Below are 27,927 nucleotides of genomic sequence, written 5' to 3'. Positions count from 1 at the left end.
AACTGAACCTCAATCAGGTTATGCTACGCCTCACATTTTTAGAAATTTCACGCGCCCATCGCTTTTATTTAATTGTCTGATCAACGCCCTAGATTGATGAGGAGAGTGATTACTAGTACTAGAATTATTATTTCATGTAAGTATTGTTTTCAATAAAACCGTCTAACTTAAATATTTTTTTAGTTATCTTATTTTCGATACTGATGATTTTGATATATGGAAGTCTATATCTATATCGATTCATTTATACCTGTACAACCAACCGTTATCCAATCAAAGTTAATATACTCTGAGCAAAAAAATAGTGAAACATTTAAATATGAAATGAAACATTTTATTTAAAATATGCGGATCAAACGACAATGACAGACCGCAGCAATTTCTTACTTCACCGCATGATGACCTATGTAGGAATTATGAAATGGAAGCTTCAAATGAAAAACGTTAAAGACTAAAAAAAACAACTCTAGGCAGAAATAACAAGCGACGGAAAGCAATTATGCAACAAATGTTAAGTCAACTGTTAGAACAACAAAAACAATACCGAGAAATACAGAGAGAAGCAGATCCATTTATATATATGTGAGATAAAAAAGCAAAGGCAACACAACAACTACAGTTGCTTATATTCAACAATAGCTCCGCCTAGCTTTTGCAAAGCCATGGAAAATAAAAGAGTAAGTAAAAACAAACAAAAATACAACAACAAAATGCAAGAAAGGAAAGCCAACTCACTGACGAAAGAAAAATCTCAAGCGGTGAAGGATAATATATGTAAAGTCAAAGAGATTTGTTAAATGAAACCGAAACAAAAGCCACAACAAAAATATGAGACAAAAAAAACATGCAATAACAAATAACAACAAAATCACATACGAGTATAAAAAAGCAACTGCGAGATTGTGGCAAAGTAGATGGGTAACCCAGTAACCAGTAAACGCTTTTAAAGCTGGATATGTGGAAGCCAACAAAAGCCGCAACAGCGAATATAAAATAAAAACAATAGCAGCAACTACAACAACAAAAATGATACAAATAAACCAGTAATGGAATAACCATAACAATTGTTTAAGCGATAAGATCGAGATGACAACAACAAAGAAAATGCTGCTACAACAGCAACAGCAACAGCAATAGTGGTAACAAAAGCAGTAGCACAGAAAAAAATATTGTAAAGAAAAATATTAGAGGGACTCATGTAACCGTATAAATGCCTTATAAAGTGCGTAAACGAGCTGTCAAATTTTGTATGAAAAATCATTTACACAATTTGTATAAATTTACGCGCACATTTCATTGTGTAAACGCGGTAAACTCAAAGGAATGCAACCTTGCAGACATTACAGCAGGCATTTTCATCAGAAATCTCCAATATCAGCAAGTAAAGGCGTTTTAGTTTTGATTTTTCACTTGATCTTGGCATTTTTTAATTTGTACAACAATCAAAAAAATTTTGTTTAGCAATAATACAGCTGAGAACAATCAAGTTTATCAAGAGTATTACTAGGTGCGTTCATATAACAGCGTGTGTAAATGGATATAATTTTACACCTTATAAGTTTATATGCTTTCATGAGTCCCCCTATTAAAAACAGCCATCATTGTGTTAGTGGCTAAGCAAATGCGGCACACCAAAACGAAAGGCTTGGAATGAGAAGCAGGCGAAGAAAAAAATAAACACAGAAAAAAAATTAACAACAAGAATTTTCATAAAACTACTGCAAAGGAAACGACAAATACGAGCGCAGCGATGAGTCAAGGCAACACTTTTGCATCGTAGAATAGAATGCATGTCATGGAAATAAAGTGAATATATAACAACAATATAGAAGTAAAGCAGCAGAAACAATAATAACAAAAACAACAAAATAAAATCACATACTAAGCAATAGCTAAACCACAACAACAATACTATACTCAACAGCATCAACATCAAATTGCGACGCGTTTCATATGAATTGTGGGATGTGAATATGGCTCAGGTTTCCGCTTTAGTTGCAACACATTTTTATTGCTTTTTTTTACTTACGCGCCGTAAGCATACCCTGCAGTCAAACCAATTAATTTGTTGTAAATCTCCTTACAACTTTTACTAGACATTATAAATCGAGTTATATAGTCAGGAATCTGTCAGGAACAGAACCTTATGAATCACTTGACTTCACAAACTGTAAACGTATCAGTACCTGACCAAAATCTCTGCGTTTTACACGAAAGAACCCTTAATAACCGTAAGGTTTAGTTAGGTTAGGTTAGATGGTAGCTGCCCTGATAGGGGAAGCTCAATTGGACAGCATAAAGGTCCATTGTGATACCACATAAAATATAGGTGATGTAAGCAATAGCTACTTAGAGAGTATTATAATTTGAGACCGACCTTATCCTTGAATAAATCCTCCGGAGATCAAAATAATGTGTCAAGCATAAGGTGATTCAATGATTCCATCTCATCATCCTCCGTACAGCTGCAGCAGAATGGAGTTCTGAGACGAACCGCATGGATTATCATTGAACAGTGTCTTGTAAAAATCCCAATGACTATTGTTAAATGAACTTTAGTGAATCCAATCATTTCGGCAGACCTCCTGCCATCCATTTCCCGTCCTAGGGGATCTCACGTCTCTGCGAGAGGTGGTTTCTGACCAGCAAAAAAAAAAAGCCGATTAAATGATGAAAGCAAATCACTAATGAAAACTGAGCTAGCTCAAGGCCCATCTATGCAGAAGTAGATCACAGGTACTAGCAGGATACCGAAATCACTACAGCCACCTTCGTCCGGTTCGGTTGTATCGATGCGGGCTAAGAGATCCGCTTGACAGTTACCTTCCATATCAATTTGGCCCGGGACCCTGATAATCTTAATCGTAAAAAAGTTCGATGCAATCGCAAGCGAGGTCAGGCACTCCCAGGCCACCCTCGATCGCACTACTGTTTAACTCAAGGCCATGATAGCTGCTTGGCTATCCGTGTAGGTGTAAAATCTCTAGATGTAGTATTTTTATTTAATACTTTTAGTAGCAATGGATGGTATTTCGTCCACCGCATTCTTAATCGCAGCAACTTCTACTTGGAAGACGCAGCAGAGATCAGCCACCTTAAATTTGCAGCTCAAATTTATAAATAAATAAATACAAATTGGCGGGACGGATCCCACATGTTTTATGATGACTCTGAGCGACATCTGCACGGCAGATGAGTTTTCACTGAGAAGCTTGTCATGGCAGAAATACACTCGGAGCGCTTGCCAAAATACTGCCGAGGAGCGATCCCGCTTAGATAAACTTTCTTCTTATTGAAAAAACGTGTTCCTAAAATTTTAATGCTGCTTTGCCCGGGACGTTAACCCAGTCATGGGTGTGACAGGCGGAGCACGCTACCAACACAACACGGCGGCTTACATTAAGCTCTTCAAACAAAAAAAAAAATGACTTTAAAACGTTAAAGTTCTTTTTAAACCATGCAACCGTCTAATATTTTTCCTAATATATTTCCTCCACCGTGATGTAGGCACATACACTCTGTATGTAGTTTATTCCTAATGGTGTGGATATGATTTTTAGGCGCGCTTTTGAAGCTCCCGAAATCTAGCTGATGAAGAAGTGAAATTCAGAAATATGTCCTAGTAACCATCGCCGTTTGTAAACTTACAATTTTTCTCTAATATCAATTTGATCTCTGGTCTATCTTGAATAAATTTGTTAGCACTCGTAAGAAATCGGTTGTATACCGTAACCGCTTTGGAGTATTTTGCAATTTCACTACGCGCTACATATACGTACATATGTAGCAAACCTTACTAAAGTTTTATTATGTATGGTTTTTTACTTAAAACAACGTAACTGTTTCTTTTTTACAGCTACAACTTATCGTTCTTTTAAAAGGTTTGGAATTGTTTTCATTGTTGTTACTGCTACTTCTTGTTTTTTCATATATCAGATTTGTGCGTTTCTATCCACGCAAACCATCACTCCTTCAACGCCAAGATACGCAGTAACATCAACCTCGCCCAACACATTTTTGAAACCCTTGTTTTAATTTTTTCCTCGTTTATTCTTTTGATATCTGCAACCCATCCATTTATTTGCATTTTTATACTCAGCTGAGCAGAGCTCACAGAGTATATTAACTTTGTTCGCATAACAATAGATATAGACTTCCATATATCAAAATAATCAGGATCGAAAAAAAATTTGATTGAGCCATGTCCGTCCGTCCGTCCGTCCGTCTTTAAACACGATAACTTGAGTAAATTTTGAGGTATCTTGATGAAATTTGGTATGTAGCTTCCCGGGCGCTCATCTCAGATCGCTATTTAAAATGAACGAAATCGGACCACAACCACGCCCACTTTTTCGATATCGAAAATTTCGAAAAACCGAAAAAGTGAGATAATTCATTACCAAAGATGGATAAAGCGATGAAACTTGGTAGGTGCGTTGACCTTATGACGCAAAATAGAAAATTAGTAAATATTTAGGCAATGGGCGTGGCACCGCCCACTTTTAAAAGAAGGTATTTACTATATGTGTGCTAAATAAAAATTAGCAAAATCGGATGACGAGCACGCCCACTTTAAAAAAAATTTTTTTTTTAAGTCAAGTTTTAACAAAAATTTAAAATCTTTACAATATATAAGTAAATTATGCCAACATTCAACTCCAGTAATGATATGGTGCAACAAAATACAAAAATAAAGGAAAACTTCAAAATGGTCGTGGCTCCGCCCTTTTTAATTTAATTGTTCTAGAATACTTTTGATGCCATAAGTCTCCAAAGCACTCAGCTGAGTATGTAATGTTCGGTTACACCCGAACTTAGCCTTCCTTACCTGTTTTTTTTTTTTTTCATTTTGCACTAATTTTTGCATATTCCAGAGCTTGCCAGTTGTTTGGTGTGTTTGTGAAGATTGTATTGCGTTCTACAATTTTTGCCAGCGATGTTTGGAATGTTGGTAAATTGCATTCCGAAAACATACAAAAACAAAAATAAATGTTCATGTTTAAGTTTACTGAGAAGTATTATAAACGTAGCATATGAATTTAGCTTTTTTTTAAATTTTTTAAACACTTAAGGGTTAGAGCTGCTATATAATATTTTTTAGTAGTTTGTCCATATGTGTACATATGTAAGTAGAGTAAAGATATACCCAAGAAACTTTGAAATATTTGTTACAAATTAAATTTAGATGCTGTAGCAGATTTAATAAGGGAAGTCAATGGTGTAGCTTGAAACATTGTGCATTGCCTAGATTTACTAACTTGCTCAGTTTATGGTGTCACACAACAGTTTTCTCCAACTTTGATTGAATCGTAGTGAGATTTTCTGTGCTGGCGATTCTATATAACGCCTTGGCCTCTTAAAGGCGAAGAACTCTGCGAGGCATTTCATTGTTATCTTATGGATCAATCAAATCAACAACGTGAAACAACTCGACCCGTGCGTTTATTTTAGTCACTGCCCAAATGGACCTGCCTTTCTCGTATATGAATACGGTATGCTCGGGTACTAGCACCATCTAGCCATCCTCTCGCGATGCCATTTACCCCTCGAATTTTTTTGGTGTGTTGAGTGGGAGCATCAATAACTTACTATGATAGTTGATTGTAATTGGAAAGCGGGGTTGTTATCATTTGCTTTTAAATGTATTGCCTCGTTTTTTTTGCATGCAAGTTTTAAATTCTATTTTATTATATGTTTCAGAAAAAATTGAAACAACTCGACATCAGGACGAAAAAGGCGAATACTGTTTCGATTATAGCTTGTAAATCTCTTTAAAGCCTCTTCTTCCCAGGAGTGAAATTTGAACCCGCACTCCTGCGATGATCAAACTTTTTACAAATGCATACGACTATCACCACATCTTGCTGTTATTTACCTTTTCCCTATTGCTCCCTGCTGCATTGCCACCATGGTGTGGTGGTAGCGTGCTCCGCCTACCACACCGAAGATCGTAGGTTCAACTTCTGGTCAAAGCAACATCAAAAATTTAGTAAAACCTTTTTTCAATTAGAAAAATTATTTTCTAAACGTGGTCACCCCTAGGCAGTTATTTGGCAAATACTCCGAGTGTATTTCTGCCATGAGAAGCTCCCTCAATTTGAAGGAAAAATTAAAAGGAGCACGACGCAAATTGGGAGAAAAGTTCGGCCTTAAATCTTTTCGAAAGTTATCGCGCCTTGCGCCTTGTTCTAAGCCTTGAACACGCTGTTGGCTTTAATCTACGTCTCTGCGATAAGCAGTAGCATTCTGCTACTAATATCATCTCATTCAGCTCTATTGCTGTTGCGTATATCTACAAAATACATTTTCCATCAGGATTCCCTTAAATTAGGCTTCCAGCCCTTCACATATACATGGAATAGGCCTTCAGCTTCCGGCCTCATTTAAAAGCCGACTTCATACTTATTCGTTTTTTAATTTTTGGGCTAGGATATTGCTAGTCGCTCTTGCGAATTGGGTGGTGCGAAATATTGTTGTTGTTGTTGTAGCGATAAGGACACTCTCCGAAGGCTTTGCGGAGGGAGTATTATCGAGGTTGATGGTACTTTGCCGGATGCAGATCCGGTACGTTCCAGTAACAAGCACCATTAAGGTAATAGCCTGACCATCTCGAGAACGATTTGGTGTGACCACATGAAACCTTCGAGGGCATACCGCCCTCCCACCCCCTAGATCCATAAGGTATTTGGGGTCGCCAGAGCCTCGGCTGTCAAACAAACAGGATTCGCCACGGATAGGAGATAGAGGTTTACAATTGGGTTGGAGGAGCTATATATTGCGGTGGCAACCCCTTGAAATGGTTGCGCTGCACAAACGTTTGAATCAATTTGGTATTTTTGTCGCATCTTACGACAGGCATACCTGCCGCGGGTATATTCTAAACCCCCTAACCCACTGGGGTAAATATTTTTCGCCGCTATGGATTGCGGTAAATGAGGGCAAGTGCTGCTGTCTAACAAATGATTTGCGTATTCGCTTCTTAGCAGACTTTACTGGTACTGTTGACGGATATAATAGACTCTGAAAGGCTTCGTATATCTGTGAACCAGCACTAACAGCGATAGCGATGTCAACTTAAAGATTAAGGGGAGAATATCTCGTACTAATTGGTGCTTCTTTGGACCGATTATTCTCTTTCGACGAACCAAAATTACACTCTACAAATTTTTCATCATACCTGCCCTGATGTATTGCTTGGAATCAGGGATGGTGGAATCAGGGAGCTGTAAAGATCACTTGTATGAGATTTACGCAAATATGAAGATGTTGTAGCGAATAAAAGCCCAAAAGCTGTTCTGGCTTGGTCGTGTTATGCAAATAGGCGAAAACACTCCGGAAAAGAAAGTTTTTTAATCTAACCAGTAGCTTTGAACCAGAGGAAGGGAAAGAGCCAGGTGAAGGAACACTTGACATTTGTTCTTAATAGGCGACAGTTATCGCGAACTGAAGATGCTGGCGTGACTTGTTACAAAATGGCCAAAATCGCTTAGGTGGCTGCCGTGGTGTGGTGGTAGCGTGCCCTGCCTACCACTCCCAAAATCGCGGGTTCACGTGCAGGGCAAAGCAACATTAAAATTGTAGAAATAAGTTTTTTCAATTAGAAGAAAATTTTTCAAAGAGGGGTCGCCACTCGGATGGAAAATCCTGCTCTGCAGAAAGTTTATTTCCAAATTACACGAGGTCAACTTTGGAGCCATGTCTAGGGCTTGTGTACTCATAATTTTGTATAGAAACCGAATGTAGTAAAAAAGTTATCAAAAAAAATTGCAAAATACAATTTTCCCACTCTAATAACGTTCATCAGCATTACATAAACATACTTCATAGATTTGCTTCATTCTGTACAATTCTCCAATTGCAAAACTGTCATCTATGATTTATGTTTCATCAACACATCATTTCGGCTGATGCACACATTTCTCTGGCCACACAATTACAGTGTGACTGTCATTCTTCTGTCATTTTCCATAGCAAGTTGTGTGTGTGTATGTGTGTTGGGTGCAAGCAAACTTTAGCTCTTCTAAGAACACTTTGTTGTTATTGTTGAACCATTAATGCAACATACAACCAACAATAGCAACGAAATTTCCTATAAAACTCTTTTTAAATACATCACCGAACCGACTTTGCAACTATTATGAATTGCATGAAACATAAAACAAGTAAGGAAGGCTTAGTTCGGGTGTAGCAGAATATTACATACTCAGCTGAGATATTTGGAGACAAAATTGTCTTTTTAGTGTATACAAAAATGTGGAGCAACTTGCCTTTGCTATCTTTCTTCAGCTATAAATACGTTTATTTGAACATTTTTTTTTTAAATAAGAAAATTTTGTTGTTAAAATTGAACACATTTCTTTATAATTTTTTTCTGATCACCGCTGAAATATTTTCGAAGCGCTCTTAATTATGAGTCCGATAAGAGTCCGAAATTGTCACCCTTGGCAGGATTTTCATCCTTTGTCAAATAAGAGAAAATCGCCATGTAGGAAAGTGAACCTAGGGTAACCGTGGAATGCGTTTGTATGACATTGGTATCAGACGAAAGGTGTTAATGAGTATTTTCAAAGGGAGTGGTTCTATAGGTGGACGCCTTTTCGATATATCGACCAAAATGGGGACCATGGTGACCCAGAACATCATCTGTCGGATACCGCAAATTTATTTATATATGTAATACCACGAACAGTATTCCAACCATGATTCCAAGGGCTTTTGATTTCGCCCTGCAGAACTTTTTAATTTTCTTTTACTTGATATGGTAGGTGTCACACCCATTTTACAAAGTTTTTTCTAAAGTTATATTTTGCGTTAAAGAACCAATCCAATCACCATGTTTCATCCATTTTTTCGTATTTTGTAAAGAATTATGGCATTTTTTTTATTTTTCGAAATTTTCGATATCGAAAAAGTGGGCGTGGACATGGTCAGCTTTGGCCCATTTTTAATACCAAGATAAAGTGAGTTCAGATAAGTACGTGACCTAAGTTTAGTAAAGATATATCAATTTTTGGTTAAGTTAACGAGTTAACGGCCGAGCGGAAGGACAGACGGTCGAGTGGGTACAAAAAGTGGGCGTGGCTTCAACCGATTTCGCTCATTTTCAGAAAAAACAATTATCGTCATAGAATCTATGCCCCTATCAAATTTCACAAGGATAGGTAAATTTTTGTTGGACTTATGGCATTCAATGTATTCTAGACAAATTAAATGAAAAAGGGCGGGGCCACGCCCATATTGAAATTTCCTTTTATTTTTGTATTTTGTTGCACCATATCATTACTGGAGTTAAATGTTGAAATAATTTACTCATATACCTTAAAGATATTAAATTTTTTGTAAAAATTTGAATTAAACATTTTTTTTATTAAGTGGGCGTGTTCGTCATCCGGGTTTGATAGTTTTTATTTAGAACACATAGAGTAATGGGAGTAAAGTTTCTGGCAAATTTCATCACAATATCTTCAACGACTACCAAATTACAGCTTGCAAAACTTTCAAATTACCTTCTTTTAAAAGTGGGCGGTGCCACACCCATTATCCAAAATTTTACTAGTTTTCTATTCTGCTTCATAGGGTCAACCCACTTACCAAGTTTCATCGCTTTATCCCCGTCTTTGGTAATGATCTATCGCACTTTTTCGGTTTTTCGAAATTTTCGATATCGATAAAGTGAGCGTGGTTACAGTCCGATTTCGTTCATTTTAAATAGCGATCTGAGATGAGTGCCAGGAACCTACAAAGCAAATTTTATTAAGATACCTTAAAACATACCCAAGTAATCGTTTTCACGGGCAGACGGACGGACGGACATGGCTAAATTCATTTCTTTTTTCGCCCAGATTATTTTGATAAATAGAAGTCTATATCTATCTCGATTAGTTTATGCCGTTACGGGGTACCATTATGCGAACAAAATTAATATACTCTGTGAGCTCTGCTCAGCTGAGTATAATAACAATAAAAACAATAATACCAATACAATAACTGTGAGAAATAGCCAAAGATTTGGTTTGCTTTCTAAAAAATTTGCACATTCATTCCCGTTGGGTGATTGCTATTGGAATTGTAAGGAGAAAATGAACAAGTAAGGAAGGTTAAGTTCGGGTGTAACCGAACATTACATACTCAGTTGAGAGCTATGGTGACAACATAAGGGAAAATAACCATGTAGGAAAATGAACCGAGGGAAACCCTGGAATGTGTTTGTATGACATGCGTATCAAATGAAAGGCATTAAAGAGTATTTTATGAGGGAGTGGGCCATAGTTCTATAGGTGGACGCCATTTAGGGATATAGCCATAAAGGTGGATCAGGGTTGACTCTAGAATGCGTTTGTACGATATGGGTATCAAATGAAAGGTGTTAATGTATTTTAAAAGGGAGTAATCCTTAGTTCCATAGGTGGACGCCGTTTCGAGATATCGCCATAAAGGTGGGCCAGGGGTGACTCTAGAATTCGTTTGTGCAATATGGGTATCAAAAGAAAGGTGTTAATGAGTATTTTAACAGGGAGTAATCCTTAGTTCCATAGGTGGACGCCGTTTCGAGATATCGCCATAAAGGTGGACCAGGGGTGACCCTAGAATTTGTTTGTACAATATGGGTATCAAAAGAAAGGTGTTAATGAGTATTTTAAAAGGGAGTAATCCTTAGTTCCATAGGTGGACGCCGTTTCGAGATATCGCCATAAAGGTGGAGCAGGGGTAACCCTAGAATTTGTTTGTACAATATGGGTATCAAAAGAAAGGTGTTAATGAGTTTTTTAAAAGGGAGTAATCCTTAGTTCCATAGGTGGACGCCGTTTCGAGATATCGCCATAAAGGTGGGCCAGGGGTGACTCTAGAATTCGTTTGTGCAATATGGGTATCAAACGAAAGGAATTAATGAGTACATTCAAAGGGAGTGGGCCTTAGTTCTATAGGTGGACGCCTTTTCGAGGTATCGCAATAAAGGTGGACCAGGGGTGACTCTATACTTTGTTTGTGCGATATGTGTATCAAATGAAAGGTGTTAATGAGTATTTTTAAAAGGGAGTGGGCCTTCGTTCTATAGGTGTTCGCCTTTTCGAGATATCGCCATAAAGGTGGACCAGGGGTGACTTTAGAATATGTTTGTACGATATGGGTATCAAATGAAAGGTGTTAATGAGTATTTTAAAAGGGCGTGGGGCTTAGTTCTATAGGTGGACGCCTTTTCGAGATATCGCCATAAAGATGGACCAGGAGTGACTCTAGAATGAGTTTGTACGATATGGGTATCAAATTAAAGGCATTAATGAGAGTTTTAAAAGGGAGTGGTGGTAGTGGTATATGCGAAGGCGTTTTCCAGATATCGACCAAAATGTGGACCAGGGTGACCCAGAACATTATCTGTTGGATACCGCTAATTTATTTATATATGTAATACCTGCCAAGATTTTAAGGGTTTTTTATTTCGCCCTGCAGAACTTTTTCATTTTCTTCTACTTAATATGGTAGGTGTCACAACCATTTTATAAAGTTTTTTCTAAAGTTATATTTCGCGTCAATAAAACAATCCAATTACCTTACCATGTTTCATCCCTTTTTTCGTATTTGGTATAGAATTATGGCATTTTTTTTCATTTTTCGTAATTTTCGATATCGAAAAAGTGGGCGTGGTCATAATCGGATTTCGTTCGTTTTTCATACTAAGATAAAGTGAGTTCAAGTAAGCACGTGAACTAAGTTCATTAAAGATATGTCGATTTTTGCTCAAGTTATCGTGTTAACGGCCATGCGGAAGGACAGACGGACGACTGTGTATAAAAACTGGGCGTGGCATCAACCGATTTCGCCCATTTTCACAGAAAACAGTTAACGTCATAAAATCTATGCCCGTACCAAATTTCAAAAGGATTGGTTAATTTTTGTTCGACTTATGGCGTTAAAAGTATCCTAGACAAATTAAATGAAAAAGGGCGGAGCCACGCCCATTTTGAAATTTTCTTTTATTTTTATATTTGGTTGCACCGTATCATTACTGGAGTTGAATGTTGACATAATTTACTTATATACTGTAAAGATATTAAATTTTTTGTTAAAATTTTACTTAAAAAAAAAAATTTTTTTAAAAGTGGGCGGGGTCCTTCTCCGATTTTGCTAATTTTTATTAAGCGTACATATAGTAATAGGAGTAACGCTCCTGCCAAATTTCATCATGATATCTTCAACGACTGCCAAATCACAGCTTGCAAAAATTTTAAATTACCTTCTTTTAAAAGTGGGCGGTGCCACGCCCATTGTCCAAAATTTTACTAATTTTCTATTCTGTGTCATAAGTTCAACTCATCTACCAAGTTTCGTCGCTTTATCTGTCTTTCGTAATGAATTATCGCACTTTTTCGGTTTTTCGAAATTTTCGATATCGAAAAAGTGGGCGTGGTTATAGTCCGATATCGTTCATTTTAAATAGTGATCTGAGATGAGTGCTCAGGAATCTACATACCAAATTTCATGAAGATACCTCAAAATTTACTCAAGTTATCGTGTTAACGGAGGGACGGACGAACGGACGGACGGACATGGCTCAATCAAATTTTTTTTCGATCCTGATTATTTTGATATATGGAAGTCTATATCTATCTCGATTCCTTTATATATGTACAACCAACCGTTATCCAATCGAAATTAATATACTCTGTGAGCTCTGCTCAACTGAGTATAAAAATATGAAAATGAATAATTGAGTGAATGGAGAAAGGGGAAATAAAAATTTTTTTTTACAACATGCAATAGGCCACAGTAAATATGTGAGGGGGCCTTCAAGTTGATGACAAACCAAACAGTAAACAACACCGTAAAGTGCTGTACTTACAATGTATTGACATACAACCCTCTATTAAACAAACGTAAATAAAAAATCCTACAGCTAAAAATGCCTAGTTGAGTAAGTTTAAAAAGAAGTGATTTTTATATACCACATTGTATATTAAAGATGTAAGGCAAGAAATAATTGTATGCAGTGTCAAATTTGTAATATATTGAGGCGAATGTTGACATCACTAAGCTGCTAGTAAATAATCACGCAACAACAAAATCATTAAAGCAAGCCACACTTGTATACATCAACACTTCAATCATCATTTAACACATAAATGGAAAGCGACCAGAAGAACATGCACGCACATAACCAGCAGCTCGAAGTGAAGAGATATCTCACACACATGTAATCATCAGCCGAAGTTCTTTCTCACACATGCACTCGCATGTAACTAATTATCAAGCAGAAGATACAAAAGTTCTAGAAGGTGAAACGTCTAAACCTTTGGAGAAGTATACGGACGAGGCAAAAGAAAGTATAAAAGCAGCGCAAGGTGAGTAATAACTAATCAGTTTTGATTTAAATACGCTATTGGTTGTGAAGTATAATTGTGAAGTACTACTCCCAAAGTAATCTAAATAAAGAACAGTTTGCAATACCGAATATTGGAGTGATTTGTTCAAAAGTTTAGCGATTCGGACGTTAGCAGAAGGTTTCAAATAAGCGGAATTTCCCTAAATTCGTTACAATATAAACGTATCTAAAAATTTATCTAAGCGGGGTCGTCCCTCAGCAGTGTTCGGCAAGCACTCTGAGTGTATTTCTGTCATTAAAAGCTTCTCAGTGAAAATTCATTGGTCTTGCAGATGCCGCTCAGAGTCCGCATAAAATAAGTACGTCCAGTACCGCCAATTTGTAGGAAAAATTTAAAGGAGCACGACGCAAGTTGGAAGAGAAGGTCGTGCTAAAATCTGTTCGGATGTTATCGCGTCTTGCATTTATTTTTATTTAAACGTATCTGTTTTTCATAAAAAGTGATTATATGATATGCAGAATTATTCCCTTCAGAACAAAATGCTTACACCAAAGACAGGTCAGTGGATATTGCATTGCATAGGGTAATTATGAACAAAAAGAAAGCTCTGGAACACCAGGAATATACAAAAAAATACGTAAACCAAAAAACTTGAGGGGTGTTTAGATTATCAATGATTAGCATAACGGGAGTCCTAAATACTACCCGACATCCCACCTGTAGACCCGAATGGCCAAATATATCGCGTTAGCAACGGCCATACTAGTCACCAGATTTAACTATAATAATCACCAAATGTAAAGCCAGTAAATTAATGAGTAAGATATTTACGAATAAGTAGCTTCATAGTTTCAGAAATACAATAAAAAGGCGCTCTAGACCAAGGTCGAGAATATCATCATACCAAGAAATGCAAAACTAGATTGATCACATCTTGTAAAATAGCGAGCAACCAATGGCTTTGGTGTCCGCTTAACGTCCAATATCGAATCCACTCGCAATATTTAGAGGCCAAGGTACGTTTAACAAACTAAATGGGGTTACACTGAAGTGATAGCCCTTCGTCGGAAAAAAATTCCGAGTCGCTCCGGTACGAAGAACCGGCTGCCGTGGGAAGCGCGCGAAAGTACGCGCAATGCTTTGTGAAGCGAAGAAAGTAAGCACATCATGGCATTGTCGAGTTCCGGTGATAGAGAAAGAGGCATAAGCAAGTCATAAAAGACGTAACCTATTTGTTACTGCGATAGTAATATCGGTCAAGAAACCGAAAGGATTCGCATTTTTTCCAATAAGAGCTACTTTGGACTGAGTAGAAAATTTAGAAATAAAGTAGGCTATCTATGAAACAAAGTCATGCTTTACTCCGCCCTGAAACCAACTGTTGTCAAAATTGAGATGAGTAAGTTCTTGGTGTTTTCGAGAGAACATAGTTCTATGGTGCTTTCAGGCATATATCGCCTTCACTTGTACCTTTATAATCTTTATTTAGGCGAACAAAGTTAGTTAAGCTTGTGAGATTTTGTGACCAAATGGGTATACCGTAGACTGGTATAATAACTATGGTATTTCATTAATTTCTTGCAAAATCAACACTCTCACCTACACATACAACCAAAATAAATTAAAATCATGAGAGGTATAAATATGACAAAGAAAATGTATGTCATCATTGAAAAAAAAAAATGTTTTACACTCGGTGCTTTGTATTCAGAGCCTCTTTATTTAGAGCATGTTGATTGTGTTGTTACACAATTATAGTGGCCTACTTTCAGGCGCTCAAACTATGGGTACCACAAGCGTTGATATGAGATTGACTTTATATTTATGTAGTTTACAACATTTTCTTCGGCTTGATTGAATATTTTTAATTAATTTCCGTGATCGGGTTAGCTAAATTAAAATAATGGATTTAATTAACTCGGCCTATTTGCGTTGTTTTAATAAATATCTTAGTTGCCATATTGAGACACGAGCATCATTTTTTGTTTAGTTCAATGTATTTAAATTACCTACCTACTTACTTGAATGGCGTTTAACCATTTAAACGGTTACGGCGGTCCAACAAGACGCGACATTCGTTTCAACTCTAGGTTAACTGGCGTTGATTTGTCACATCAAAGGAATTTAATTCGTTTTCCACCTGGTCCTTCCAGTGGAGTGGGGGCCGCCATCTTCCTCTGCTTCCATAGGCGGGTTCCGGAAAAAATACTTTGTTAGACGGAGCATCATCTTTAATTCGTATAACATGGTTCAGCCAGCGTAGCCGCTGTGTTTTAATTCGCTGGACTATGTTGATGCTGCGCAAAGCTCGTACAGCTCATCATTAAATCTTATTCAGTACTCGCAGTCACCAATGCGTGGAGGTCTGTAAATTTTCCGAAGAACTCTTTCAGTCGAGCAGTTCCAGAGCCGCTTCATCTGATAATGTCATGATCCTTGTTTCTGCACCATATAACAGGATGGGTACAATGAATGACTTGTAGAGTAAGGTTTTTGTTTGCCGAGAGAGGACTTTACTTTTCAATTGCCTACCTAGTCCAAAGTAGCAGTTTTTGGCAAGGGTGATTCTTCGATGGATTTCATAGCTGTTAGTGTTAATTCTAGTTTCCAAATAAACGAACAGTGCGTGGTTGCCAAGGCACAAATGCGCTAATTCGACACGATGACTGCATGTGCTTGGTTTCCGCTTCATTTTCCAGTTTGGAGTAAGCAGAACTTACGGTGCATGTGTTTGGGCCGCTAATATCAATATCGTCAACATGTGACATAAATTTCACGCTTTTATAGAATATTTTTCGAGAGCGGTTTAGTTCTAAAGATAGCATAATTTTAAAGAGCATCAACTTAAAGAAGTCGCATGATAGGGGTCACCCTGTCTGAAACCTCGTTTAGTTTTTAACGGTTCGGAGAGGTTCTTTCCAATTCTTCTTCTTTCCAAAATTTAACCAAGACATTGCGGAAAATGGTTAGCTCTTTGTCGTGCTGTCGAAGGCGGATTTATAATTGACGAAGATGTGTGTCAATTCTTTTAGCGCGGGTTTTTTTCCTAGATTAGCGGCATTGTAAAAATCTGGTCGATGGTAAAATTACGATATCTGAAGTTTCACTGATTGGGTCCAATCAAGGTGAGTTTCAATCTATCGCACAATATACTTGAGAGGACCTTACATGCGATATTAAGAAGGCTAATTCTGCGATAGTTGGCGCAGATTTTAAACGAAATTCCGACAATAAGTTAAGATGACCAAAATAGAGTTTTTTTATCCCACATGTTCTGGAACCTGGATCCAACATATCTGCCAAACCGTTTGAGATATCCAAGTAAGACACTTGGCGCACTCAAGAACTCACTTGTATGTTCCGTTGGATACCCATGCTGTTCAAACGTATTTTGGTTCTATCTGGAATCGAGTATTGTGAGATATTGACACCGCTCGCTGAAGAGCTCACAAACGCTTTCCGGTGATACCAATATTGCACAAAACAATATTTAGCTCCTTTTGGTTGACCTCTCCAAAACGTGTTGAGATATTGAAAATGCTTGATACTTTTCATCCTTTCTTATACTCTAAACTTATGAAATTCTGCGTGCAATAAGCAAATTTGGGATAACTAATATCTCATAAAGAGTAAAAAAAGAAAAAACAACGCACGCTGGACCTCCGAGGGGATCTAGGTCGCCCTTCTTGCTTCGTGCTACGTCCTTAATTATACTGAGCCGAGTAGGGCTCACAGAGTATATTAATTATGTTCGCATAACGGTATCCCGTAACGGCATAAACTAATCGAGATAGATATAGATCTGGGCGAGAAAAGAAATTCATTTAGCCATTTGCGTCCGTCTGTCCGTAAACACGATAACTGGAGTAACTTTTGAAATTTGGTGTGTAAGTTCCTGGGAACTTATCTCAGATCGCTATTTGAAATGAACGAAATCAGACTATAACCACGCCCAATTTTTCGATATCGAAAATTTCGAAAAAAAAGGAAGAGTGCGATAATTCATTACCAAAGACGGATAAAGCGAAGAAACTTTGTAGGTGGGTTGACGTTATGACGCAGAATAGAAAATTTGTAAAAGTTTGGGCAATGGTCGTGGTACCTCCCACTTTTAAAAGAAGGTAGTTTTAAAGTTTTTCCAGCTGTAATTTGGCAGCTGAGTATATAATGTTCGGTTACACCCGAACTTAGCCTTCCTTACTTGTATTTCGTAGAAATTTAGTGGGATAAATCTTCAAATTCAACGCCGACTCCGATGAGTCCGCGTCTACAGATGAGTTTTCGCTGAGAAGCTTCTCATGGCAAAAATGCACCTGGATCATTTGCCAAACCACTGCCGTGGGTCGATCACTCTAATTTAAAAAACTGTTTACTATTGTGACGAATATGAGTGGAACTAAGTGATACTTACATCCCTAGTCTGATGCTTAGTAAATGAAGTCACAACAACAATAAAGCAGACAGTCACTTGTATCTACATAAACGAATAAATCATTATGTCTACACATATGTACGTACACGCGGCAGAGAAGAGATGCACAAACACATGCAGATATCTGAGATGCTCCCTAAAGTATGCAATTGTAATTGTGGAAGTGTCGCTCACAAATACAAGCATATGAGAAGCTATATACGTTCATCTGTAGTTATAATTATATGGCGGTGACTAAGTAAATTCTGGAAGCGCCTAGAAAATACCACGAGTAAATCACAGAGTATAAAAGCACCAGCGGTAGAGGTGCTACAATCAGTTTCAGTTAAGCACGCTATCTGTCGGGCAATATATCAGTATCATTTAAGCTATCAGTCAGTTTGGTTATTAAGCAAGCTAGTTGCAAAGTATAAGTGTTATTGTGAAGTACTTTAATAAAGGCCATTTTTCCATTATTCAATATTGGAGTTATTTATTCAACAGTTTAGTGATTCGAACTTAGTAGAGGGTTGCAAATAAGAGGATTTGCAGTAAATTCGTTACACTATTATTTAGTTCATTTTGGCGGCCACCGTGGTGTGATGGTAGTGTGCTCCGCCTATCACACCGTATGCCCTGGGTTCAACTCCCGGGCAAAGCAACATCAAAATTTTAGAAATAAGATTTTTCAATTAGAAGAAAATTTTTCTAAGCGGGGTCGCCCCTCGGCAGTGTCTGGCAAGCGCTCCGATTGTATTTCTGCCATGAAAAGCTTTCAGCGAAAACTCATCTGCCTTGCAGATGCCGTTCGGAGTCGGCATAAAACATGTAGGTCCCGTCCGGCCAATTTATAGGGAAAAATCAAGAGGAGCACGACGCAAATTGGAAGAGAAGCTCGGCCGTAGATCTCTTCTGAGGTTATCGCTCCTTACATTTATTTATTTTTTATTTGTTATTTAGTTCAAAGCATAAACGCAGAAAACGTCGGATAGAATGGCTCTGCGGATGGTTGAGACACTGTCTCTATTAATTGGACGGCCGAATCCATTTAGAATGTTAAATTACAACTAAGTTTCATTTTGAAAAAGCTTTGTGGATAGCATTGGATAAATATAAACTGGAACCAGCTTGTCTGAGTGTTTACTTGGGTGACTAGTTTTTCTCTTTAGCTAACCAGTTACGGATCTCGAAGCCAAAAAAGCCTTCTATTTCAACGAAACTCCCCTGTAATCCATTCAGATATGCCACTATTTTTATTTTTTGGGGTATAGTGGATCCGCAAAAGTGTTTTGCAGTGCAAATATGAAAACTGAAAGCCTTAACTCGGGCGCAGAAAATTCGAACATTAAATAAATAAATGATTTGTTCAACCAAAATAGGTTCAGATTTTTTCTTGTTCGTCTTAATATACATCGGTTTTTAGAAATATATTTGCTGCACTCTTCTTCTTTTTCTTTTTACAGCCTATTAGTGGTATCCTCTTTCATAACTTATTCCCTCAAAAGTGCCTTATCATTGTCTGTCTCCTTATCGCAATAATACCCATACGTACTGCTATGCAATTTACGTATTTTACTATGCAAACTGATGCATTCGCTAAAGCAGACAAAGTTGTCATTGCATTATGACAAATTTGCTTAAATTTTCATTATAGTTGTACAACGCCAACAAATTCATACATAAATTTATTAACAAGTTTGAGTCAATTTGAATATGTTTGCAAAGTGTTTAATATGCAGTTGTTTTAATGCTCTGTGCACAAGGGATGCATGCTTTGTTGTTGGTTTTCCTTTTTTTTTTCTTTTTTGCCGTCATCTTTTTACAAAGATTCACTTAATTAGCTGCCATGAACTACAAATGAACTAAAGCTAAAGGAAAAGAGACATTACTATAGAATGTATAGCGGGTGGAATGAAAGCTAAAAACAATAAGACAGTAAATATGAAAAATAAAATAAAAATATGTGTAAAAAGTAAAGTTGGTACGTACTGAAAAATCTGCATGCGGAGAAAGTTATGCCATACACAGTTGCTGTAGTCAATATAGCAGATGACATATTTTTTCAAACGCACATATACATATCAGAAATAAATATAGAAATAGTTAGCCATGTGCAACATACTTATATACATATCTATATAAATACATTTGCATGCAAAAGTTTAAGTTCGTATAAACATGAAAGCTCCTCTGTATATTAGCCTTCGACTTCGTTCACACAAATACATATACGCTCATATTTTAGTTTGCCTGTTTCCCAACCAGTAGTTTACAAAATTACTAGCAGACCCGGCAGACGTTGTTCTGCACCGACTTTGGTTTTAAGAACATTTTGCTCTCCCTCCCCCTCTCTGACCTTTCATTATCCTTTCGTTCACTTCTTCTTCTGCCTTTCTTTTCCTTCGCGTCTCTATCTCCCTATCCGTCTTTACCCTCACTTCTATCCCTATCTTTCTATCTTCATCTAATTCCTTATTCCTTATCCCCAGTTCCAGTTCCAACCTAAGCCCAATCCCAAGTTCCAGTCACAGTCCCAGTCCGAGTCAGAGTCCGATATCCCTGAAAAAGAGTACCGTACATACTTACCTAGGGAAAGGGCTATCTATTGTGGCGAATATTAGCATCACTATGCTGTTATTAAAAAATCACAACAACAAAAACAGCAAGCAGCCACACTTATGTACATGTACACATTAAAGCAAACAGCCATACATACATAGAAGGCGACGAAGAATATTTCACACACATAACCAGCAGCTTAAAGCAAAAAAATTATCTCAAATATACACAGAAATTGTTACTCACACATACATGCATATAGGTAAATAAAAGTCTATACCTTAGGAGAAATATTCGATCTAGGCAACCGAGAGTACAAAAGCAGCGCAAGCTGGCCAATAACTAATCAATTTGAATTAGACACGCTATTAGTTGTGAAGTATAATTGTGAAGTACTTCTCCCAAACTAGTCTATATAAAGACCATTTTGCCAAACTGAATATTGGAGTTCTTTAATCAACAGTTCAGCGATTCGAACGTTAGTAAAAGGTCCATAAATAGCAGGAAATTCCTAAGATTCGTTACACGATATATATAACTTTCAGGAAAATCACAGCACACATGTAATTTTTTCGAAAAGATCGGTCCCTGGTCCACTTCACGTAAAATAAAGTAACGTAAATACTAATTTAGGCAAAAGGCTACCTATACCAAACTTCAGTCAAAACGAACCTTGAATATAATTTATTCGAATAGATCGATCCCTGGTCCACTCCACGGAAAGAAATTTCATAGTTACACTCTTCGGGCCGCATAATGTGATGTGGTGAAAATCCCACTCAAAGCAAATTTGGTCATACAGTTCACAGCGAACAAGCAGTCGAACTGCTTTTTTTGGAACACATTTTGTTCATATTGAAAGGGATCAACCTTCTGTATTTTTTTTTTTAACACTTTCTCAGCCCTATAATCTTACAATGCAAAGGCCTCACAGTATTATCACAACCTTTTCTTTGCCTTGGTGATGAATCTTTTATATGAAAAATAATTTGATATGCACACCGAATGTTCCCTAAAAAATATATTATTAATTGTCAAAAAAAAAAAAAGACACAACTACTTACGTGTTGACTATTTTACCGAATTTCAACTTCTACTGAACGATAAAAAGCTATTAACTGGTTGGAGAGTCATGCAAAGTTGCAATGGCAACCGTAGTAAATGAAAAATTTAAAAGAAATCAAATCGATATAGTTCCGATGCTAAAAATTATTTCTCAAAAACTTACAAAATGTTTGCTTTTTCACGCCGCTTTCGGATAATATTTTTGACTTTTAAGGTTTTTAAAATATTTCAAAAACAATATCAAAATAAATGCTTCGGCTCTTTTGCCCAGTTTTGATTTCATGCACCCAGTTTAGAATTCATCTGTGACTGGCCAACCAGCCAAATGCTATGTAGGTTTTATAAGATCGAGTATATAATTTGCTCAAAGCATTAAAATATTAGAATAAAATGTTAAACAATAAGCACAAAAAGTATGTTAATTTTTTGTCATATAATAAAATAATACACATATTTAGTTTGTTTGTTGATTCAAGCATTGACAACATAAAAGGCCAACTTTTTGAGTGACAACATGTCACAACTAATTTCAGAGGTACATACTTCTACGCCCATACATATTTATATCCATATAAAGGGGTTTAAACTTTACCGATGATTATACAAAAAAGGTTTATGTTAATTTTAACAGTTTTTATTTCACAGGCGATTACTTTTAAACCAATAAAAAAAAGTTTCCTTCTTCTAGTTAATTCGAAACTCGAATTCATGAAAGTAATGCAAATCGATATTTTGATACCATGACCAATACGATTAGCTCTTTAAGTTAAATTTGACTTTATATTTCAATTTAAAAAAAATTGGATTTTTGGAACTTTAAATAAAAATTTTAGTATTTAATTAAAACATGTATCCCTTAGTTGCGCTTCCTTAGGCACTAAACTTACTTAATCTTGTTTTCCACCGGTTCAATCCTCGCCTGCATATCAATAATCAGAGCATGGCCTCTGGCCATTATAATAATGGCCGCCTGCCATCGAATGTGTTTTCCCACCGCGTTAGAGCTTTTGAAACATGCTAGGATCTGAGTATAACATATTCGTATTCGGTAAAAGACTTTTCATATCAGCAACAGCTCCTCAGAAATTCGTGAGGTGTCTTTTAGAAAAAAACAGAAGTGAATACCGGCTCGTCAAGTTGGATGTGTAAACATTCAGGTACATAACTGAAAAACTGATGTTTTTAAATAAACTAGAGCTCGCTCAGAGACTGAAGTTAACTCAGCAAAAGAAAGTTTACCAGAAACAAATAATTTAGGTGTTTTTGAGAAAAGCTTCGTTGGCTTTTTATCGGTGACAACACATATCGACATGATTTTGCTTCAATATCGGATTATAATCGCAAGCAGGTTATCATTGCCGAGTTATCGGTTTGCTGTCGGCTAAATATCCCCTAGTCTTGGTCTCTTTATTAATTTCTTATCGGTTTGTTATCGAAAAGTTCCACATAAGTCATGGATTTTATATTGAAATTTTATCGCTACATGTTTCATAACAACCTATGAGTTGTCAATAGCAAATCGATAACATACCAATTACAACAGAGGTAGATAAAGTTTGAATATCAAATCGATAGCTTTTTGATAAAAAATCGATAACTTTTGATAAAAATAATAAATTTTCGAAAAATAAATATACATCGATAATTTCTAGACAAATCCATAACAATTTGATGAATAAATCAATAGCATTTCTTTAAATAATCGATAAATTTTCGATAGGAAATCAATAAAATTTTTGATTACAAACAGATTATTTGCCGATGCAAATCACTTTATTAATGATGCCATTGTTATCGATAGCAAACTTATAATACTTAGATAATACAAGTCGATAAGTTGTCTGTCCCTCGTCGATAAAACACCTGTAATAAATCGATAACTCGTCGGTGATAAATGGATAATAAGACCATAATCGTCAGTAACAAAATACCAACTCATTGATAGAAAAACGTTTAGACTTCGATAACAAATGGGTAAAGATGGTCGTCCGGTTTCGGGGACGGGCTCTGTTATGATTTCTTGCCTTTTTCCTTCCTTCCCTTCTTTTTTTTCCTGTGCTTTCCTGTCAATTAATACTTGACATAGGCTGATTGTGTACATTGTGTTAACAGAATTTGTTAGACGACCAAACGGAAAAACCTCAATTAGGAAGCAAGACTTATGTTATAAAATAACTCCGTCTTCTCAATAAATACTAGAAATTATATCAAGAAATAAAAATAAAAACAACATCAATTAAATACTAGAAGGTTTCTAGGACACAGCTTAATTGTTTCCTCTTTATCTGGCGACTTTGGCGCCCCTAGTAACTAGAGCCTTGCCCTCGTGAGCGCGGGGCATGCACACAGAAGGTGTTCAGTCGTTTCTTCCTACAGCTCGCACTTCCTTCATCTGCTTACGAGGCCTGACTTAAAAGCATGTAGCGCCAGAAGATAGACCCATCATGAGCCTTCTCTCTTTAGTGATATGAGTAACTTTGTAAATCTAATATAAAATCCCTCCCTGAAATACGATACTTTCGCCTTTATTAATATAATATATCCGAATTTCTTACTTCTGAATAGACACCTAAGCCCCATCTAAACGGCAAGACGGTCAGCATTACCAACGAGAAATAGATATTTGTAAGAGAATTAAAATTATTTAAAATCTTAAAAAGTTTTGTCAAAAAATACCTTACAAAAGTATTAACCCACTTGTCTGCCTTTTGCGGGATGAATGAATATTTAATGTAGGTTTAGCCACAGAAACAAATAAGCTGCTGTCACCTGACAGCTGTTTTGTCTGATCGGAAAAAAAAAGAAACCAACTGCTTCAAAGGTCTTTGCCCTTTACGACAGGTAAAGTTCTATAAAAAAATAAACAAAATACAAAATGTCCATTTTATCTAAACCAACTAAACATTGACGAGGGAATTATAAACAGAAATGCTGACAGAAAATTACTACAGATCTTTAAAAACCGTACTCAAACCTACATCTATATATATATACATATATATAGTACAAACGAACATTAATACTCTCTAGGTACCGTTTGGTAACGGTTTTACTAGACGACAGCCGACACCAGCTAAGTGCCGCTTTATCTACTTTATTTCGCACTGTAGCAATGCGCCGCATTATTAATGCATGCATATGTATGTGTGTAAGTGTGAGTTTGTTTTTATTGTAAGTTTAATTTATTAGTATTTTGGTATTTTAATTTTACAGTCAAATTAAATGCCCATATATTTCAAGTACAGCATGTGTTGCAATGAACGTTAATTTAATACCGTTTTCTTTTCTGAAATAAATTGTTGCCTAAGTAAAGGGTAAAGCCTTAATAGAGTCACTCCTACCCCAGAAAATGTTCAACATTTATAGTGCATATAAAGAACATTTCATCTCACCATATTCACTCATATTAACAGAGTATATGTGGAACTTAAGAGCGAATTGAGAGTTTCACAGAGTTGCACTGCCTCACCGCCATTTTATACAGAGTAAGAGTGTAACGCTTTTGCGTTGCGAGCAGGCAACAAATTTCACAAGAGAACGAAATACGCCGTAAAGGCGTTGCCTGTTTTTAGAATAGAACAACAACCCTTGCGTGGCGTACAAAAAGCGTACCACTTTGGCTACAAAAGAAAACGCTATAAGTAAGTTCATGCTGCAAGTATTCGGTTTTAAGTTGCTTATACGAAGTGGTGCACTTATAAAGTGGAAGTAGAAGTTCTGAAAAAAACTTTCTTAGCCGGAGCAACATCTTTCAGTCGCATAACAGCAAGCGAATGCGCTGTGTTTTAATTCGCTGCACTTTGTGAGTATCTGCATAAAGTTCGTACAGCTCATTATTAAATCTTCCGTGCTTGCCGTGTCCGACGCGTAAAGGCCCATAAATCCTTGGAAGAATTTTCCTCTCGAACACTCCCCTCCAAGAGCCGCCTCTTCTGATGTTTCCATGGTCCATGCTGCTGCACCATATAGCAGGGGTGCATTTATTGGCAAGAGTGATTCGTCCCACATGAACGAAGTCTTTTGCTACTTCGAAATTATGGATGCCAATAATGGCGCGGTTGCGATGGCGTACTGAAAAACTGTTCATCCTAAAAATTTGGTGCATATTTAATCCGAATCGGCCAACCGATGCGTTCAAAAATGGAGTTGAGAAAATTTGCATATAACAGTTCTCTGGGCACAAACACGCTTTGCAAGATTTCGCACCTATTATAGGAATTTAAAGGCATCGAAACCAAATTATGGTGAAGTAACTGCAACACCTAAAAATATATGTGATACGGAAATACCACACTGATTTCGTTTCAAGCTCTATTTAAGTTTAGTTATTATTATGATTCACTGCTGCATTTTCTGAATCACAGAGGCTGAGCTTACACGATATGAATTTCAATTAGTTTTCACAAGCTCTTTCGGATACCCATGCTATAGTGTGTGCCCTACTCAATCTATAGGAAAGACGATCTGGCAAATCCATCCAGTGACCTCGAAATCAGAGTGAGCACTATCGCTTACATAGTTGTATTTAGCGTATTTTAGGAATGAATGAAGCTCACATTTTACTGGTTGTTCGCCTGCATGCTGCCACATTAGAAGGCAAGTTGCCCCAAAAATTTAATATTGCTAAGCCTCACAAAGTTGAGAAATATCATTAGCCTAATCAAGGTTGTTATACGATTGTATATATGAAAACTTTTCTCTTGTTATTTCTGCTATTTGTTTAAGTGTCATGCCTGTAGGTCTATAAAACTTGTATGTCTACGCCATTTAGCATGGGCTAATCGATCGATTCGTCTTCCTCCAAAAATCGGATGTGGTCTTCGACCGTCCTGTTCAAAACTTTGACTTTTGCGACATGCACAAGGCGAATGTCGGCAATATTTGACATCCACGATCATGGAATTGCGCTACTTACTGCCTGGCACCGAAAAATTATGTGATGTGACTTTCGATAATGACCTGCATTTTGCCGAGCATACAATTGCAATTGTACCTTAGGTATAGAGCCTTAACAAAACACCGAAGTCCTTCGCTGGCAGCACTTGGAGACAAAGAAACGGTAGTAGCCACCTATAAAGCAATAGGCCAGCTGCTTGTGTCCTACTCTTCTTCGATAGGTCGCAGAGGTAAAAAAAATCACACTGGTCCTGCATCGTTGCAGGGCTGTAAATGCAGCGCGCTAAGAGCTGGAACGGGTTGTGTTATTATGTTCCTGGAACGCCATATACACAATGAGTTCGGAATACTCGCCGTAAATTGGTGAAAAAAATGATGAACAAACGATTTCTGTTAAATACTCAAAAACATGTGCATTATAACAATGATCTGATTGCAGAGGCCGCGCCTCCCAGGGATAGAAGGAGTCATATCCGCAAGCACTATAAAGAAATGCAGCAGATAAGCATAAACAGTAAGCTCTTAAGATCATACTTCCCATAAAGTCCTCTCAAAGAAAGGGAAACCAGATTACACAGGAAGACATGCGTCACTTTGGCACAAGTTTGATCTGGATACTTTAATAAGTTAATCTCCTTCTTTTCCGGAATTAACTCCGATATACGCAATGTATGTATTGCATGAATTGTGTCTCCATATGACACCAACCATTTGTTCACTTGTAATGTGGAACCAGAAAATCGAATACCCATGTGTCTTTGGTCCAACCCTATTAAAATCGTCAGTTTCCTTGGATTTCTATTAGAGAATGTCGATAACAATTTGATAGTGATCAGACCTATTGGATGGAGAGAAACATGGCACCAAGAAGAAAAAGATGAAAAAGAAGAAGAAGAACAATAATTTAACATCTCTAGCATCTCCGTAGCACATGAACAGGATAAGGCTCTTTGTGGTTTAGTAAAGCTGCTTTTGAGCTGGTTTGTGGAGAGAAGGTTGCATGTAGCCGCATCTAGATTTTCCCCCTTCATTTTCTCAACCTATTGGCTCTTCTGCACTTTTTGTATCTGGTCCTTTCTATTTCCCAGCTTTTGCATAACTAAGCTGAACATTTGAAATCAGCCCCCATAATAGCTCATTTAAAGATGCTTTGTCTATCATAAAGTTAGGTCGCAGTTCTCCACTCTTGGTGCTACTGATTATCCACCATATCTCTATGATAACACTGTAAGGCTTCGATTTTATAGAAATCACCTATATTTTTGAGCAGTTGTAAAATGTGGAGACAAAATAGGTGCAAAACATAGAATGCTAAAAATTTGGAATACGTTTAGCAAGTAGGAAGTAAATTGCAAAATTATATTCGCTTTAGATGTTGAGCTTTCAAGAAAGCTTTTTAATAGTTTTAATGGATTTGTGTATGTCTTAATGTTTCAGCACAACAATAAAAGTATCACTTATTGTTAATACACAAAAACTTAGATACTTTTACTACAGCAAGCAATGAACTGCGTATGTAGCAATGTTTATATGTACATATGTTTATGATTTCGTGCAATATTTATCCATATGCGTAATTAAGTTTTGCCAAACAAATTGAAAAGTTGCGTTGAGCTTCGCTGGAATATTTTTGGTAAGCCACAATAGCACTGCAAAAATGAACTCAACTCCAGTGTA

The sequence above is a fragment of the Eurosta solidaginis genome, unplaced genomic scaffold (assembly GCF_040869045.1).
Source record: "Eurosta solidaginis isolate ZX-2024a unplaced genomic scaffold, ASM4086904v1 ctg00001046.1, whole genome shotgun sequence".
NCBI classification, from domain to species: Eukaryota; Metazoa; Arthropoda; class Insecta; order Diptera; family Tephritidae; genus Eurosta; species Eurosta solidaginis.
This window is presented reverse-complemented; position numbering follows the sequence as displayed.